This window comes from Neovison vison, chromosome 3 (genome assembly GCF_020171115.1).
Source record: "Neovison vison isolate M4711 chromosome 3, ASM_NN_V1, whole genome shotgun sequence".
In the NCBI taxonomy this organism is placed as follows: Eukaryota; Metazoa; Chordata; class Mammalia; order Carnivora; family Mustelidae; genus Neogale; species Neogale vison.
This window is the reverse complement of record NC_058093.1, coordinates 63,538,639-63,551,976: the sequence shown is the minus strand read 5'-3', so window position 1 is coordinate 63,551,976 and position 13,338 is coordinate 63,538,639. Positions and strand designations below refer to the sequence as shown.

The following is a 13,338-nucleotide window of genomic DNA, read 5'->3' as shown; positions in this document are numbered from 1 at the left end:
AGAGCCTCTGCCTTCGGCCCAGGTCATGGTCCCAGGGTCCTGGGATCTAGCCCCACATCGGGCTCTCTGCTCAGTAGGGAGCCTGCTTCCTCCTCTCTCTCTGCCTGTCTTTCTGCCTGCTTGTGGTCTCTGTATGTCAAAAAAAAAAAAAAACTTTAAAGATGAAGTTGTGGTCTGAGGCATCTCACAAGATATCCACTGAAGTCATGGCCACATGCTGTGGTTCTTTCGTTGGTTCTAGAATATATACTTAGTAACCGGAAGAATTCCTAGATTTGTTCCTGTGAATTGGGGGTCATTAAGGTAAGTATGTCATGTGGAAGTCATTATGTCAAACCTGCACCAAGACAGTAAATTAAAAGCAATGTCCTATCCCAGAAGATGGGCAGAAATCAATGCAATTTTCAAATACCTGGAAGACTGAGTGGTGTTGATTCCTACTGTCTCTCCCATTAATTTATCTTTTTGGCTGATAAAAAAGCCAGACAGGCCTTGCAAAATAAATGATTAGATACTATTGCAAACATAATCAGATCATTTTACCAATCATAACTGTGATGGGAAAACAGAGATTTTAGTGGATAAAACCAATATATTCCTTATACATCCTTATACATTCCTTATACATCATAATTTTGCCTTATTTTTTTTAAGATTTTATTTATTTGAGAGAAAGAGAGAGAGTGAGAGAGCACAAGCAGGGGGAGTGGCAGAGGGAGAGGGAGAAGTAGCCTCCCTGCTGAGCAGGGAGCCCAATGTGGGGCTCGATCCCAGGACCTTGGGATCATTACCTGAGCCGAAGATAGGCACTTAACCAACTGAGCCCCCTAGGTACCCCTATATTGCTTTCTTTAGATTCTTATCAACAGACAAAGCATGATCAGAAATAGAAGAACATCCTGACTATCTTCACAGGATATGTCAATTTATCTGCTCCTGTTCGTCACATAATCCTGAGGGATCTTGACTGTCCTGTTATTCCTCAGCTATCAGGTTGGTTCATTTTATTGATGACATTATGCTCATTAGACTTGGCTACAGGATATGACAAACTTTCTAGCTGCCTTAGTGAAACACGGGCATGCAAGAGGATATGGGATGAACCTTGCAAAAGTTAAGGAGCCCAACATATCTGCCCAGTATCTAGAAAAGAAAGGTGTGCTGGAATACCCTTTCTAAAGTGAGAGACAATCTACACGATACCCTCTGAGAAAAGAGGTATGATGTTTGTTTGAATTCTTAGGATAAGTGGAATAAACACATACCATATTGAAGTCTATTCTTCTAACCCATTCACCAGTCAGTTTAGCATAGGATCTAGATGGAAAAAGCAGACCCATACAAGTTGCCCCCACTATTTAGGCCTTATTACCTGCCATGTCCAATAGCACTGGAAGTGTCAGTAAAGGAGATGCTACATACAGCAGTTGGCAAGTTATAAGGGAACCCAGAGTAGGGTTTTGAACCAAGGACATGTCTTTTTCTGCACACTCTAGCATTGTTACTGTAACCTGGTAACTGTAACGCTGGGCATTAGGTGATTGATTTTTTTTTAAATTTTTTTTAAATTTTATTTATTTTACAGAGATCACAAGTAGGCAGAGAGGCAGGCAGAGAGAGAGAGAGGAGGAGGAACCAGGCTCCCCGCTTGAGCAGAGAGCCCCATGCGGGGCTCGATCCCAGGACCCTGAGATCATGACCTGAGCCGAAGACAGAGGCTTTAACCCACTGAGCCACCCAGGCGCCCCAGGTGATTGATTTAATTTAACTGTCCTTCATGACCTGGGTATTATCTGATCAATGAATGATAAAGTTGTACATAAGCAGCAGCATCTCAGGCTTAAATGAAAATATTTGTTAAAAGAATGAACAAATGTTACCTTTTTAAAAGCATTTTTCAAACTTCAATTCCCTTTTACATTTCCTTATTCTGATTGATACATTCCTTTAATTAAAAGGAAATTAGAAGGAAATCATTAAGAATATTTAACTCACTGAAGAGTGTAGAGACATTTTCAAATATTAACTCACATGGTACTGAAATAAAGAAATAGTTTGATGGCCCACCAGAGGGCAAATGGTGATCCAAAAAATAACTGTGGGTTCTTTAAAGTGCCCTTTGCTATTCCTTTCCTTCCCTTTAATAACAAATAATTATCTATATGGAATTATTATGTCTGGCAATATTTACCCACTCATTCATTATTCATTCAGATGATAGATAGCTAGAAATGACAGAGATAGAGAAGGTCTGAATCATAAACAGTGCAGTAGATTTTATTTATTTATTTATTTTAGTGCAGTAGATTTTAAATGAGTCTCTAGGACATTGAATGTATAGGTTGATAAAGGAAATACATTTAATTCCACTGATTCAGTGTCTTCATTTCCAAATAGGGGTACCTTAGTATTTCTAAAGGAAGACATAAATATTAATGTGAATTACTCATAGACTTAATGAATTTTGTCCAAACTAAACAAGGATTTTTCTCAAAAATTGAACAAAAGTTTGTGTTTACTGTCTTTATGATGATTAATTGGATTAATGATGCTTAACAAATTTTAGCAATATTTAAAACTATTTAATGGAATTCAAATTGATTTAACAATTTAGGTGTTCTGTCAACTATGAAGAAAAGATGTTAAATGATCCCAGGTTAATTAGCTTTTGATGCTTAACCAGTCTTATCTAGTCTTTTGAGCCTAAAAGCATAATAAGGATTTCAAAAAGTTTAGTTATTCCCAGCTTGGTTTAAGAAGGCAAAAGACACTAAGCCTCATTTAATGAAGCTTAACCAAGTTTAATGGAGCTTGAAAATTTTAATGAAGTTTAAGTTTTAATAAGATATGATAATTCCCTTCTATTTAAGATTATGAAGATTTTTCTTTATATCTGGAAAGTACCTTAATTCCTAAGGCAATTATGAATACAATGAAAATCTATTGATAAATAAAGATGACCCTTAGGAGATACAGTATGCTTTTGGGGCTGGAGAGGAAGAGCAACTTGAAAACTGAAATTGTGAGTATTTCTATAAAATAGCAGATAATAGATTCTCAGAATCTGAAGGGGCCTTTTCTTCCGTTTTATTTGATGTTCTATCCAAGGCAGGATCCCTCTATATACAATTCCTGAAATACTGTCATTTAGCTGTAACCTTGAACAACCCCATGATGAGGCTACTCCTCTAGAAAACATCACATTGGACTTTAAACCAACTATTTATAGATCACTATTTTATATTGAGATGCAAAATGATATTATGAAGCCAGCTTGGCTTACATTTGAATATTGACACCAACAGTTACCAACTGTATTTATACACATTGCTAGAAATAAAAAATAATATTTAAGAACATATGTTCTGGACTTAAGACTGCCTGGGTTTATATTGCAGCACCAATACAAGCATACCAGATGTGAAGCCTGAGGGAAATCATTTAACCTCTCCGAGCCTTGATGACTCAAGAGGATTTATTTCTTCACAGAGCTGCTGTGTGGCAAGGTGTGGGCAATTAATTAATTAATCTAGATATTTGGGAGTTCTCTGTACAAGTCTCATAATCATTTCAAAATTAAAAAATAAAGCAAATATAATAAAAACTAAAATGCAGCTCTTGTGAACATCAAATAATTGAATTGTGTTTTTATTTTGTTTTCAGTCTATTCTGTCCATCTCTATCTATTCACTGGAGTATTTAATCCTCTTAAATTCTATTTATTTATTTATTTATTTATTTATTTGACAGAGAGAGAGAGATCACAAGTAGGCAGAGAGTCACGCAGGGTAGGGGCAGAGCAGGCTCCCCACTGAGCAGAGAGCCTGATGGGGGACTCGATCCCAGGACCCTGAGATCATGACCTGAGCCAAAGGCAGTGGCTCAATCCACTGAGCCACCCAGGCACCCCCTCTTAAATCCTTAATCTCAGGAAACAAACTGAGGGTTGCTGGAGTGGGGGAGTGGTGGGGAGGACGGTGGCTGGGTGATGGACACTGGAGAGGGTACGTGCTACAGTGAGTGCTGTGAATTGTTTAAGACTGATGAATCACAGACCTGTACCCCTGAAACAAATAAAACATTATGTGTTAATAAAAAATTAATATAATTAAATGATTGGTTATTAAATGTTTTCTATTTTTTCTTCTGTTCTTTGCTCTTCTTATCCTCTTTTTCTGTCTATTTGGATTAACTGAATTCTTTCAAAAGAATCCTTTTGGCATTTCATTTTACTCCCTCTGTCATTTTTTATGAATACCTCTGTTTTAATGTTTCAGTAGTTGTTCTAAGAACTAAAATAGTATTCTTAATTTATCACAATCTTCCTTGAATTAATATTACACCAGTTTAGAAAATCAGCAGGGAGAAAGTGGCTTTGAATAACACACTGGACCAGATGGATCTCACAGATATATTCAAAACATTCCATTCTAAAACAGCAGAATACACATTTTTTCAAGTACACATGAAAGATTCTCCAGAACAGATCAAATATTGGGCCACAAAAGAAGTCTCAACAAATGCAAATTATTTAAGTCATACCACGCATCTTTTCCTGCCACAGTGCTATGAAACTAAAAATCAACCACAAAACAAACAACTAGAAAAAACATAAATACACAAAGGTTAAATAACATTCCAATAAACAATGAATGCTCCAATCAAGAAATCAAAGAAGAGATTAAAAAATACATGTAGACAAATTAAAATGAAAACATGATGGTCCAAAATCTTTGGGATTCAGCAAAAACTGTTTTAAGAGGGAAGTTTATAACAATGCAGGCCTACGGGCGCCTGGGTAACTCAGTGGGTTAAAGCCTCTGCCTTCAGCTCAGGTCATGATCCCAGGGTCCTGGATCAAGCCCCTCATCTGGCTCTCTGCTCCAAGGATGGCCTGCTTCCTCCTCTCTCTCCGCCTGCTTCCCTGCCTACTTGTGATCTTTGTCTGTCAAATAAATAAATAAAATCTTAAACACACACACACACACACACACACAATGCAGGCCTAACTCAAGAAGCAAGAAAAACCTCAAATAAACAACTTAACCTTATATCTAAAGAAGTTAGAAAAAGAATAAACAAAATCTAAAACCAGTAGGAGGAAGGATTAAAGCAGAAATAAATAAGGAAACTAAAAAACAAAACCAAACCAAAACAACAACAAAAAACCCATAAGAAAATAGATCAATGAAACCAGGAGTTGAGTTGGTTCTTTGAAAAGATCAATAAAATTGGTAAGCCTTTAGAAATACAAGGAAGAAAAAAAGAAAATAAAGAGGAAAGGAATGGAAATAAAAAAACAACAGAAAAAAGAAAGAGAAACTAATATATAAAAAAAGAGGACTCATATAAATAAAGTCAGAAATGAAACAGGAGAAATAATAACCAACACCACAGAAGTACAGAAGTACAAGGATTATAAGAGAATATAATGAAAAACTGCATGCAAACAAATTAGACAATCTGGAAGGACTGGATAACTTCCTAAAAACATATAACCTCTGAAAACTGATTCAGGAAGAAATAGAAAATTTCAACAGGCAAATTACCAGCAATGAAATTGAATCAGTAATCAAAAAAGTCCCAACAAACAAAAGACCAGGACCAGAAATCTTCAAAGGTGAATTCTACCAATCATTTAAAGAAAAATTAAAACTTACTTTTCTCAAATTATTCCAAAAAATAGAAGAAGGAAAACTTCCAAATTCATTTAATGAGGCTGGTACTACCCTGATACTAAAACCAGGTAAAGAATACTATAAAAAAAGAAAACTGCAGGCCAATATTTCTCATGAACACTATGTACAAATCTGCAACAAAATATTAACAAACAAAATCCAACAACATATTATAAAATGCTATTCACCAAAATCAAGCAGAATTTATTCCTGTGTTGCCAGGGTGGTTTAATATTTGCAAATCAATCGGTGTGATACATCATCTCAACAAGAGTTAGGATTAAAGCCCTTTGATTATTTCAATAGATGCAGAAAAAACATTTGATGAAGTACAACATCCATTCATGATAAAAACCATTAGCAAAGCTCGTGTTGGAATTATGACTAAACATCATCTGGATTTGATCTTCTGCCCCAAGCAGGCTGGTGTTGCCATCGAAAGACTATGTGAAAAATGTGATGGCAAACGTGTGATCTGTGACTCCTACCTGTGTCCGTGCACTCTGGTATGCATATGTGATGAGTGTAACAATGGCTCTTACCAGGCGCTGTGTGATCTGGGGAGGCCCTGGGGTCTCAGATGCCTATTATTGTAAGGAGTGCACCGTCCAGGCAAAGGATAGAGATGGTTGCCCAAAGATTGTCAATTTGGGGAGCTTTATGACTCTTCTCTTCTATGAACGCAAAAGGTATGGCTTCAAGAAGAGGCGATTGGTGGGTGGCCTCTTCTCCCACCCACCACCAGATGCTGCAGCTGTCAGAAAAGATGGCGATCACCACCGTGCAGAAGGAGGAGAGAGCTTCTCCACAGGCCCCTCTCCACCTTTCCTCCTCTTACCCTGACACGTGATAGGGATAGAAAAGGAATCTTTACACAACACTCTTGGCAGACCAGAGCAGAGAAAAATGGATAGATTGGCTCATAGTTTTTCTTGAATTCAAGAAACAAGTGTGTATTCCAAATTGCTATGTTCTCTCTACCCCAAGAGCTGCTTCTTCTTCCTTTTTTAGACACCAAGAGCTTCTGAAACAGGAATAATACTGCCTCAGTCTTCTGTTTGATGAATTAACTGTGAAGCTACCACAGTGAGAAACCTGTTCTTGGCAGCAGCCCTGATGGCAGACCTCATGGAGGAGACATCTGCTGGGTTGGGGGTAGCTCTCAGAACAATCAGCGTGGACACTGAATCTTGTAACACGTAGCAGGTGATGCCTGCTCATGTTATTTTCCTTCTGAGAACTTGGAAAACCTTTCTCTTGCTATTGTGTTAAGGAAAGCAGGTGTTTCTTTACTGGTTTTTTAAAAAAAATAGCAAAATAGGTTTAGAAGGAACATACTTCAACACAATAAAGGCCATATATGAAAAACCCACAGCTAATATCATACACAATGGTGAAAAATTGAGAACTTCCCCCTCAGATCAGGAACAATACAAAGATGTCCACTTTCACCATTTTTATTCAACATAGTACTAGAAGTCCTAGCAACAGCAGTCAGACAAGAAAAAGACTAAACGTGCCTCCAAAGTGGTAAGGAAGAATTTTGTTAAGCATTCACTATTTGCAGATGACATGATATTATACATAGAAAACCGTAAATAATAAAAACTCTACCAACAATCTATTAGAACAGATAAATGAATTCCATAAGGTCACAGCATACAAAATTGGTTGCTATACACTACACAAAATTGGTTCTATATACTAATAATGAAGTAGCAGCAAAAAAATCCCATTTACAACTGAACCAAAAATAATAATATAACTAGAAATAAACTTAGCCTGGGAGGTGAAAGACCTGTATTCTAAAAACTATAAAACATGGATAAAAGAAATTGAGGACAACAAGAACAAATTGAAAGATATTTCATGTTCATGGACTGGAAGAACAAATATTGCTAAAATGTTCGTATTACCCGAAATAATCTACAGATTTAATGTAATCTCTATCAAAACACCAGTATCATTTTTCATAGAACTAAAATAAAAATCCCAAAATTTGTATGGAGCCACAAAAGACCCTGAATAGTCACAGCAATCTTGAAAAAGAAGAACAAAACTGAAGGTATCACAATCCCAAATTGCAAGATACACTACAAAATTCTATTAATCGAAACAGTATGGGACTGGCACAAAAATAGACACCTAGGTCAATGGAACAGAACAAAGAGCCCAGAAATAAACCCACACTTATATGGTCAATTAATCTTTGACAAAGAGGCAAGAGTATTCAATGGAAAAGACAGTCTCTTCAAAAAGTTGTGTTGGGAATACTGGACAGCTACATGCGAGAGAAAAACTGGACCATTTTCCTATACCATACATAAAAATAAACTCAAAATTGATTAAAGACCTAAATGGAAGACTTAAAACCATAAAAATCCTAGAAGGGAGCATAGGCCATCATTTCACTAATATCAGCCATAGAAAAATTATTCTAGATATGTCTCCTGAAGCAAGGGAAACAAAAACAATAAACTATTAGAACTACATGAAAGTAAATAGCTTCTGCACAGCAAAGAGAACAATGAGCAAAATTAAAAGATGGCCTACTGAATGAGAGAAGATACTTGAAATTGGCATGTCTGATAAAGGGTTAGTATCCAAAATATATAAAGAACTCATACAACTCAATGCACAAAAAAAACAAATAATCCAATTAAAGAATGTGCAGAAGACGTAAACAGACATTTCTCCAAAGAAGACATATAGACAGCCAGCAGACACAGGAAAAGATGTTCAACACCCTAATATCAGGGAAATGCAAATCAAAACCACAATGAGATATCACCTCACAACTATTAGAATGGCAAAAGTAAAAAACAAAAGAAACAAGTGTTCACAAGGATGTGGAGAAAAAGGAACCCTTGTGCACCACTGGTGGGAAGGCAAACTGGTGCAGTCACTGTGGAAAACAGAGGAAGTTCCTCAGAAAATTAAAAATAAAATTATTTTAAGATCCAATAATTTCACTACTAGTTATTTACTCAAAGAATATGAAAACACTAATTTGAAAAGATATACGCACTCCTATGTCTACTGCAGTATTACTTAAAATAGCCAAAATATGGAATTATCTGTTAATAGATGAACAGCTAAGGAAGAAGTGATATATATATATAATGGAATACTGCTCAGCCATAAAAAAGAACTAAATCTTGCCATTTGCAACAACATGAATAGAGCTAGAGAGTATCATGTTAAGTGAAATAAATCAGTAGAAAAAGATAACTTATTATTTCATTCATGTGTGGAATTTAAGAAACAAAACACAAGAACAAAGGGAAAAAAAATAAAAAGAAACAAGCCGGAAACCTATAAAGCAACTCCTAACTATAGAGAGAAAACATGGGTACCAGAGGGGAGGTGAGTAGGGGGATAGGTAAAATAGGTGATAGGGATTAAAAGTACATTTATCATGATGAGCACTGAGTAATATATAGAATTGTTGAATCACTATACTGTACACCTGAAACTAATATAACACTGTATATTAGCTATATTATATTAACTATATATTAACTATACTGGAATTAAAATGTAAAATATCCCAGTTTAGGTATAACAAGATGTTTACAAAAGTAATGTTCCACGATACTCTACTGCTATCTTTTTATGCAATTGTTATGATGCCATTTATCATTATTTATGATAGAAACCCCACAACAAATGTTACTGTTTGTGCTTTAAAGACACAATTTGTATTTTAAAGAAATTAAGAAAGAGAAAGTCTTTTTTAATTTTAATTTTAATTTTTTTTTTTAAGATTTTATTTTATTTATTTGAGAGAGAGAGACAGTGAGAGAGAGCATGAGCGAGGAGAAGGTCAGAGAGCGAAGCAGACTCCCCATGGAGCTGGGAGCCTGATGTGGGACTCGATCCCGGGACTCCAGGATCACGCCCTGAGCAGGAGGCAGTCGTTTAACCAACTGCGCCACCCAGGCGTCCCTTAATTTTAATTTTTAAAATTAACATATAATGTATTATTTGTTTCAGGGGTACAGGTCTTTGATTCATCAGTCTTATACAATTCATAGTACTCAGCATAGCACATACTCTCCCCAGTGTTCATCACCAGCCACCTCCAGCAACCCTCAGTTTGTTTCCTGAGATTAAGAATCTCCTATGGTTTGTCTTCCTCTCTGGTTTTGCCTTATTCGTTTTTCACTCCATTCCACTATGATCCTTTGTCTTGTTTCTCAAATTCTTCATATCAGTGAGCTCATATGATAATTGTCTCTCTCTGATTGACTTATTTCACTTAGTGTAATAGCCTCTAGTTCCATCCATGTCTTTGCAAATGGCAAGATTTAATTTTTTTTTTATGGCTGAGTAGTACATCATTGTGTGTGTATCTGTATCTATATGTATCTAGATATCTAGATATATATACACATACCACATCATCTTTATCCATTCATCTGTTGATGGACATCTGGACTCTTTCCATAGTTTGGCTATTGTGGACATTGTTGCTATATACATTAGAATGCAGGTGCCCCTCTGGATCACTACATTTATATCTTTAGTTTATATATTTAGTGCAATTTAGTTTAGTTTATATATTTAGTGCAATTGTTGGGTTGTAAGATAACTCTATTTTCAATTTTTTGAGGACCCTCCATACTGTTTTCCAGAGTGGCTGCACCAACTTACAGAAAAAAGTCTTTTAAAAATACTTACTTGGGGTCCCTGTGTGGCTCAGTGGGGTAAAGCCTCTGCCTTCAGCTCGGGTCATGATCCTGGTTGTCCTGGGATCAAGACCTGCATTGGCCCTCTGCTCAGCAGGGATCCTACTTTCCCTTCTCTCTCTGCCTGCCTCTCTGCCTACTTGTGATCTCTGTCAAATAAATAAATAAATAAATAAACACTTATCATTTATACTGCTCTTCAGTGCTTCCTATAGATTTACCTTTCCAATTTCTTTTTTTATTATTTTTTCTTTTTTTTTAAAAGATTTTATTTATTTGAGAGAAAGAGAGTGAGAGAGAGAATGAGAGGGAGAAGCAGACTCCCCGTGGAGCTGGGAACCCGATGTGGGACTCGATCCAGGGACTCTGGGATCATGACCTGAGGTGAAGGCAGTTGCTTAACCAACTGAGCCACCCAGCTGACCCCTCCAATTTCTTTTTTTATTTTTTTAGACCAAAAAATTGTCCTAAGAATTTTTTAAAATATTGTATTGATTTATTTGAGAGGGAGAGCATGCACAAGTTGGGGATAGGGAGATTGTAGAAGAAGAGGGAGAAGCGGACTCCCTGCTGAGCAGGGAGCCTGTGCTGGGGCCCAAATCCCAGGACTCGGTATAATGGCCTGAGCTGAAAGCAGATTCTTAACCAAGTCAACCAGATGCCCTGCTTTTAGCATTTCTTACAATATAGAACTTTTGGCCACCACAAGCTCTATTGCATTCTGTTTAACTGGAAAAGGTCTTTATTTAGCCTTTACTTGAGAAGATTATTTTTGCTGCCTATAAAGATATATTTATAGTTGCCTTTTTTGTTTGTTTTTCGGAGGGGTTTTGTTTGTTGTTTTTTTGTTTTGTTTTGTTCCTTTGTTTTTAAGAAAGACTTTAAAACTATCATCCGTACCTTCTGGCATACTTTGTTCATAATAAGAAGTCAGCCACCATGTTTAACTGTTTTTCTGTACATAATGGGACGTTTTTCTCTGAAAGCTTCTGGAATTTATCATGTATTTTCAGTAGTATTACTACAATGAAACTTAGTATGATTTTCTTGCATTATCCTGTTTGGAATTTGCTAAATATCTTAAATGTGTGAATTAATGTCTCTCATGAAACTTGGAAACTATTTAACCACCATTTCTTTAAACATATTCTGTCCTGTTCTGTTGTTTCTATCCTCGGGGACTCTGATATTAAAGTACTTGGCATTAGACTGATTGATTGTTGTGTTTTGCTTTGCTTGAATTTTCAGCCCTACCTTCACTGTACTTTTCTCAGCAAAACTAGTAATGGTGTTGGACCATACAGACAATTGTTGGACCAAGCAAACTATTCTCTCATTTTGACTGCATTCAAAACTATAAGTGTTCCTGTCTGCCTCTATTTTAACCAATAGCCTACCTGGCCTGACCCCAGGGGTTCAATTATATTTTGGGGGCAGACTTCCTCCTACTGCTGCCTGAACCAGACCTAGCACCTGGGTCACTACTCATATATGACTTGGTCCTTTTTCTGGCAGTCAGCTCATCAGGACTTTCTTGCATCCACTGCTCTTTAGTTGTCTCATAGATAAGTATGTTCTATTTTAACTAGATTTCCATTTGTGATACTACAGAAGTGAAGGCTGTGCAGGTCTTTTCACGTCCTAACTGAAAGTGAAATCCCCTGTTGCCTGACCCTAATGAAGTTGTAATCCATGAGGTTTTCCTTTTGTTATCTTTGTTCTTCTATTTGATTTCTTTTTGTTGTTGCTGCTATAATCAAGCTGCTGGAAATTCTTTATGTAACTGTTAAGTCATACTATCTTTGCTCCTATTAAACTTGCACTTAACCACTCTTATTTTGATAAAGTTAGTCTACAGCAGCAGAGACCAAAAAACTATGTTTTGGTTTACAGGTAAGAATTTTTTTAAAAAAGGAAATACATCTTTCAGAGAAATGTTCTTAATAAAGGCAGAGATTAATTTTTCTTTTAAATCACTTTTAAGTGGTTAATTTTAGTAAGTTATTCATAGATACTGCCAAGGACTGAACTCTTGATCTTCAGTTAACTTTTTTTTTTAAAAACATTATCAACATCTATGAATATTCAATCTTCTAGTGTATTGTCCAATGTCTATTATATCTAAGAAACTACCAACAGCAATGCAACATTCCTGTCTTCAATATCTGATATTTCTTGGTGTTCTCCAATGTAATTACCGTAATAATCTGTATACATTTTCTACTAAAAAAGCAAACAGCCAAAAAACCCCAAAAACAAAAGTAGTAATTTTGTGTTCTGTCTCTTTCTCTCCTTCTTTTTAATTTTACATTGTTTATTCCAAATAAGAATTCATTCTTGTTCTTGTTGTGAAAATAGCCTGAAAAGCATTCATTAACATCTACTTTACGATGTATAGGTTTTATTCTTATAGGTTCTATTTCTTATGGGATATTTTTTATTTTATTATGGTTATATAAGACTTCTTACATCATCTTAAATAAATATTTAAAATCTGAGCATATCAAAACACCCTGTTTGTAACCACAGATATTTTCCCTTTCTTAGTTTAAATCTTTTGGATTTAGAACACCTAAATTTTATAGTTTTTTTTCTAAATTTTATTTTTAAATAAATTTATCTTTAAATAAATTTTATTTTTAAGTAAATTAAATTTAAAATTTGTTAAATTTTATTTTTAAAATGTATTATTGATGTGAATTATACTAGCATTTGAAAATAGCCCTATGATCTTATCCATCCCATTGAATTTAATCAAGTTATCAATCAAATTAAATTTGATCAAGTTATCAATTCCCCCACCATACAAATTCACTGTCTTTTCTAGGATCAAATAATTCTTGAATCATAGGTTGAAGATTCTGAAAATCAACTCCTATTCTTTGGCTATTTAACTTATATATTTATTTAATCTTCTATAAGTCTCATCTCCATAAAAGAGATGAAAATATCTTTAACTGTATCCTTTT

At 35.5% G+C, this 13,338-nt stretch overlaps 1 pseudogene; it reads left to right on the top strand.

Moving 5' to 3' along the window:
- The first annotated feature begins 6,058 nt into the window (after nt 1–6,058).
- LOC122903512 lies at nt 6,059–6,521 on the top strand (annotated as a pseudogene).
- The last annotated feature ends 6,817 nt before the right edge of the window (nt 6,522–13,338 follow it).